Raw genomic sequence first — 5,558 nt, 5'->3', positions numbered from 1 at the left:
ACCTCCGCCTCCCGGGTTCAGGCAATTCTCCTGCCTCAGCCTCCTGAGTAGCTGGGATTACAGGCATGCGCCACCATGCCCAGCTAATTTTTTGTATTTTTGGTAGAGACGGGGTTTCACCATATTGACCAGGATGGTCTCGATCTCTTGACCTTGTGATCCACCCGCCTCGGCCTCCCAAAGTGCTGGGATTACAGGCTTGAGCCACCGCGCCTGGCCTTCTCTTAGCAATTTTTAAGAATATGCATTGCCACTGACTGTATCACAATGTTGTACAATGTGTTTTTACTTTTTTGTAGTCTTTTTTTTTTTTTCCCCCCATTTTTTGGAGAACGGGGTCTTACTATTTATTGTCCATGCAGGTCTCAATCTCCTGGGCTCAATCTAGCTTCTCACCTCTGCCTCCCTAAAAGCTGGGATTATAGGTGTGAGCCACTGTGCCTGGCTGTTTTTACTTTTAAAGCATCTTTAATACCATTGTTCACCCATAAATCAGTCTGTATTTGTGAAAGATGTTGGTTTTGAGGATCACTGAACCATATGAACCTGAATAAATATCCATAATTTTATGCTCCTTAAGTCAAAAGCATGTTGAGGTAGCATTTTGTTTTCCAAATAGTGTTTTTTTGCAAGTTTATATGGACCGACCTGATACCACATTCCTTTTGAAAATAAGACGGTATCAGTATTTCATTTTCATTTGTCCTGTATTTCTACTTAGGTTAATTATGAGTAAAGATACTTGTTTGGCATGTAGTTGATACAGAATGTAGTCATACATAATCAGTGTGGTTTTTCTTGTCTTAGGGACCCCAATGATTCCTGTACCAATGAGCATTATGGCTCCTGCTCCAACTGTAAGTACAACTTAAAGGAGGAATCATGAGTTATGGTAGTGCTAGTGCTTTTAAGTTTAAACAGCGTGCTTAGTTAAATTACGAGTATTTAAAAGACTAACAAGGACAGAATGAGAGCATACAGCATATGTCATTTATTTGAGTAAGTGTTATTTTCACTTAGGTGTGCATATATATAGTTGCCCCTACAGTGTGCTCCCTAGGTGGATAATTCTGTGATTTTCCTGTTGCTCTCAAGACTCTTCATATACTTGTTATTACAGATTTAGGACTTTGGCTTTCTCACCTTGGTCCTGGGAGGTAGGAGAAGGATGTGACATGTCTGATCTCTTTAAAGAACATAGGAATGATCCTTGTATTTCAGGCTTAGGGAAAGCTAGAATTTTTTTTTTTTTTTCCTTTTTTTTTTTGAGACGGAGTTTCACTCTTGTTACCCAGGCTGGAGTGCAATGGCGTGATCTCGGCTCACCGCAACCTCTGCCTCCTGGGTTCAGGCAATTCTCCTGCCTCAACCTCCTCAATAGTTGGGATTACAGGCATGCGCCGCCATGCCAGGCTAATGTTTTGTATATTTAGTAGAGACGGGGTTTCACCATGTTGACCAGGATGGTCTAGATCTCTTGACCTTGTGATCCACCCGCCTCGGCCTCCCAAAGTGCTGGGATTACAGGCTTGAGCCACCGCACCCGGCCGGGAAAGCTAGAATTTAGGGGTGGAGCAGTTCTCTTGTTTACTGCTATTTATTCATTGCCTACTGAGGGTTTTTGCTGAGTTCAGTGTCACATACAAAGACGTGTTTCTTCCCTGGAAAAGTTGGAAGTCATAAAGGGAAAATAAGATAGCAGAAATAACTGATAAGAGGCAAAATATGGGGAGAGTGCTATGGGATATTTGAATATTTTGCCAGAGAATTAGCATGGATAATTGAAATTTGCTGTTATATTGGTATTGAGTACAATTGTGAAAAAACTTCTGGATATATTTGATAATTTTAAATGTTTTGTCTTTTTTTGGTGGGGGGGCATGGAGTTTCTCTCGTTTCCCAGGCTAGAGTACAATAGCATGGCTCACTGCAGCCTCCATCTCCCAGGTTCAAACGATTCCCCTGCCTCAGCCTCCTGAGTAGCTGGGGTTACAGGCACATGCCACCACACCAGCCTGATAATTTGTATTTTTAGTAGAGACAGGGTTTCACCACGTTGGCCAAACTGGTCTTGAACCCCCAGCCTCAGATGATCTGCCCACTTCGGCCTCCCAAAGTGTTGGGATTACAGGCGTGAGCCACCACGCTAGGCCTAGGGCATAATTTTTAAATGTTTAAGACATAGGCCCAGCACGGTCTCTACTGAAAATACAAAAAATAAGCCTGGCGTGGTGGCACACACTTATAATCCCAGCTACTTGGGAGGCTGAGTGAACCCGGGAGGTGGAAGACTGTATTTCAAAAAATAAAAAACGAAAATAAAAATTACCTCTTAAAGTTTTCTTGGTTATTTTTGTTTCTTTTGTATGAAGAAAGGTAATGTAGTAGAAGTATACTTGTCACAAATATGTTTGCATTAATGAAATGTACTATGCATTTTAGGTGTTTTAGATTAAGTATGCAAGCATGCAGAGCTTAAATAATGTGCTATATATATATTTATTTAATCCTGAGGTTTTTAGCCTAATGTTAACTGTGGTAGGAAATTTAATTGCTAGATCAATTTTTATTCCCTTTTCAGGTCCTAGTACCCACTGTGTCTATGGTTGGAAAGCATTTGGGCGCAAGAAAGGATCATCCAGGCTTAAAGACTAAAGAAAATGATGAAAATTGTGGTCCTACTACTACTGTTTTTGTTGGTAACATTTCTGAGAAAGCCTCAGACATGCTTATAAGACAACTCTTAGCTGTAAGTTAAACTGTTTATTTTTCATGAAAAGTTCTTTTATTGTTATATATTTCAAACTTAAGCAGAAAGATTTTCAGTGATTGCTTTTTATTTTAAAAAATTTTAATCCTTCAGCAAAGGTGAAGGTAGTACAGTGAACACACTTGTGTTCTTTTCCTAGATTTATCAGTGAACATGTTTAGATACTTTGTGTACACATGTGTACCACACATATTTTGTTCTTGGATAATTTGAGAGTAAATTTTGACATAACATTTCACCTGTGAATCCTTCATGTATTTCCTAAGAGCAAGGACGTTCTCTGACATAATCACAATGCCACTGTCACTTGAAATTTGGCTGGGCGTAGTGGCTTTTGCCTGTAGTTGTAATCCCAGTCCTTTGCGAGGCCCAGGCAGGAGGATCTCTGTAAGCTAGGAGTTCGAGGCCAGCCTGGGCAATGTATTGACACACATCTTTACAAAAAATTAAAAAATAATAGGGCCGGTTGTGGTGGCTCATGCCTATAATCCCAGCACTTTGGGAGGTTGAGGTGGGTGGATCATTTATGGTCAGGAGTTCAAGACCAGCCTGACCAACATGGTGAGACCTCCATCTCTAGTAAAAATACAAAAATTAGCCAGGTGTGGTGGCGTGCACCTGTAATCCCAGCTACTGGGGAGGCTCACGCAGGAGAATCCCTTGAACCTGGGAGATGGAGGCTGCAGTGAGCTGAGGTCATGCCACTGCACTCCACCCTGGGCGACAAAGTGAGACTCCTTTTAAAAAATAATAATAATAAAAGACGAGTGTGCTGGTGCCTGCCTATAGTCCCAGTTGTTCTAGAATCTGAGGTAGGAGAATTGCTTGAGTCTGGGAGTTCAAGGCTGCAGTGAGCTATGATCTTGCAATTGCACTCCAGCTCAAGCAAGAGAATTTCTAAAACACACAAAAAATATGAAATTGATATAATATTGTTAACTAATGCACATGTAGTTCATATTTAATTTTCCCAATAATGACCATAACATTACTAGTATTAGTTTTTGTCCATGATCGAGTGAAATATTTCATGTATTTTTGAGACAGATTTGCTCTGTCACATAGGCTAAGTGTAGTGGTGTGATCTCTGCCCACCACAAACTCTGCCTCCTGTATTCAAGCAATTCTCATGCCTCAACCTCCCGAGTAGCTGGGATTACAGACATGTGCCATGACACCTGGCTTATTTTTGTATTTTTTGTAGAGACGGGGTTTCTCCATGTTGGCCAGACTTGTCTCGAACTCCTGCCCTCAAGTGAACTGCATGCCTTGGCTTCCCAAAGTGTTGAGATTACAAGTGTGGGCCACCATACCTGGCTTGGGTTAATATTTTGAGACTGTGTGAATCCTTTTCCCCAGCAACCTTAAACAATTATTTTGGCATTGACTGATTCCTTTTTAAGTTTTATTCTGAGCAGGAATAGTAATAAGTTGTTTACATTTGGTAAAAGCTGTTGATTCACTTTTTTTAACCTGTTGATTCACTTTCTTTAAGGTGTTAAAAACATCTTAATCTTGGTGATACATGTACATTATTAAGTGAAATAATGCTGAATGATTGTGTAATTTAAAAATAAGGCTGGGCGCAGTGGCTTACACCTGTAATCTCAGCACTTTGGGAGGCCGAGGCGGGCAGATCACGAGGTCTGGAATTTGAGCCTACCCTGGCCAACATAGTGAAACCCTGTCTCTTAAAAAAAAAAAAAAAAAAACCCGTCTCTACTAAAAATACAAAAATTACCTGGGCATGGTTGTAGGCAACCTGTAATCCCAGCTACTTGGGAGGCTGAGGCAGTAGAGTCACTTGAACCTGGGAGGCAGAGGTTGCAGTGACCCGAGATCATGCCGCTGCACTCCAGCCTGGTCTACAAAGTTAGACTTCATCACACACACGAAAAAAGAGGTTGGAAGAATGACTACATTCTGCACTGAGAGGACCTGCAAAGATGTCATTCTTCATCTGTATCCCAGAATCCTGTGCAGGTTCTCTATAGGGACAAGGCAAGGGTTATCTCAACCTGTGGTTCACCTCATGAGTAGTTCAAGTCCTGCAATCCTGTAGTCCTCTGAACACATTGTTGCCTGCTCTCCTTATGCCCTTCTGTTTGAGATGCTGGGCAATTACTTTACACCATTCATGATTCTTGTTCCACAACTCTTATATTTAAGAATTTCCTATTCTTTTAGAAACCTGGATCTCCTGGGCACTCTAAATTTTAATTAACTGGCCTGAGGATGTTTCGGGTTTCTCAGTTTTATTACTTCCATGACATTTTTGGTGATTTCAGTCTGAAGCCTGACTCCATTTTTATTCCTGGGTTTTCTCCTGGGCCTCTTTTCACTGCAGCCACAGGGCCTAATCCGGGGTCTGCAGAGAACTGGCACTTACTCTGCTCTAATAGAATTCTGGAAAGTCAGAGGGTGCCAGAGTGTAGATATGTTTGCTCCTGTCTGCTTCTGGAAGTCTCTGTTTTGCTATGTTACTACTGCTAATGTTGTCTTCCAAGGTGTACGTGAAAAGATTCTCATCACATATTCTCATAGAAGTGTAATTTCTGAGTCCTAGGGCATGCTTATCTTCAGCTTTATAAGATAATCCACACCAATTATATTTTTGCAGCAGTGTCATGTCCAAGTTTCTATTCTTTTTTTTTTTTTTTGAGACGGAGTTTTGCTCTTTTTACCCAGGCTCAAGTGCAATGGCGCAATCTCGGCTCACCGCAACCTCTGCCTCCTGGGTTCAGGCAATTCTCCTGCCTCAACCTCCTGAGTAGCTGGGATTACAGGC

The 5,558-nt window shown here is 41.4% G+C and overlaps 1 long non-coding RNA gene across 1 annotated transcript in view; it reads left to right on the top strand.

The window, feature by feature from the left end:
• LOC119471260 overlaps positions 1–3,461 on the top strand; it is a 14,925-nt gene extending 11,464 nt beyond the window's left edge. Inside the window, exons 2-3 of the long non-coding RNA XR_005200296.1 lie at positions 2,291–2,293; positions 3,450–3,461. This is a non-coding gene — a long non-coding RNA (uncharacterized LOC119471260). The remainder of the gene's footprint in view (positions 1–2,290; positions 2,294–3,449) is intronic.
• Positions 3,462–5,558: the final 2,097 nt, after the last annotated feature.

This window comes from Cebus imitator, unplaced genomic scaffold (genome assembly GCF_001604975.1).
Source record: "Cebus imitator isolate Cc_AM_T3 unplaced genomic scaffold, Cebus_imitator-1.0 Scaffold54, whole genome shotgun sequence".
In the NCBI taxonomy this organism is placed as follows: domain Eukaryota; kingdom Metazoa; phylum Chordata; class Mammalia; order Primates; family Cebidae; genus Cebus; species Cebus imitator.
This window is presented reverse-complemented; position numbering and strand designations above follow the sequence as displayed.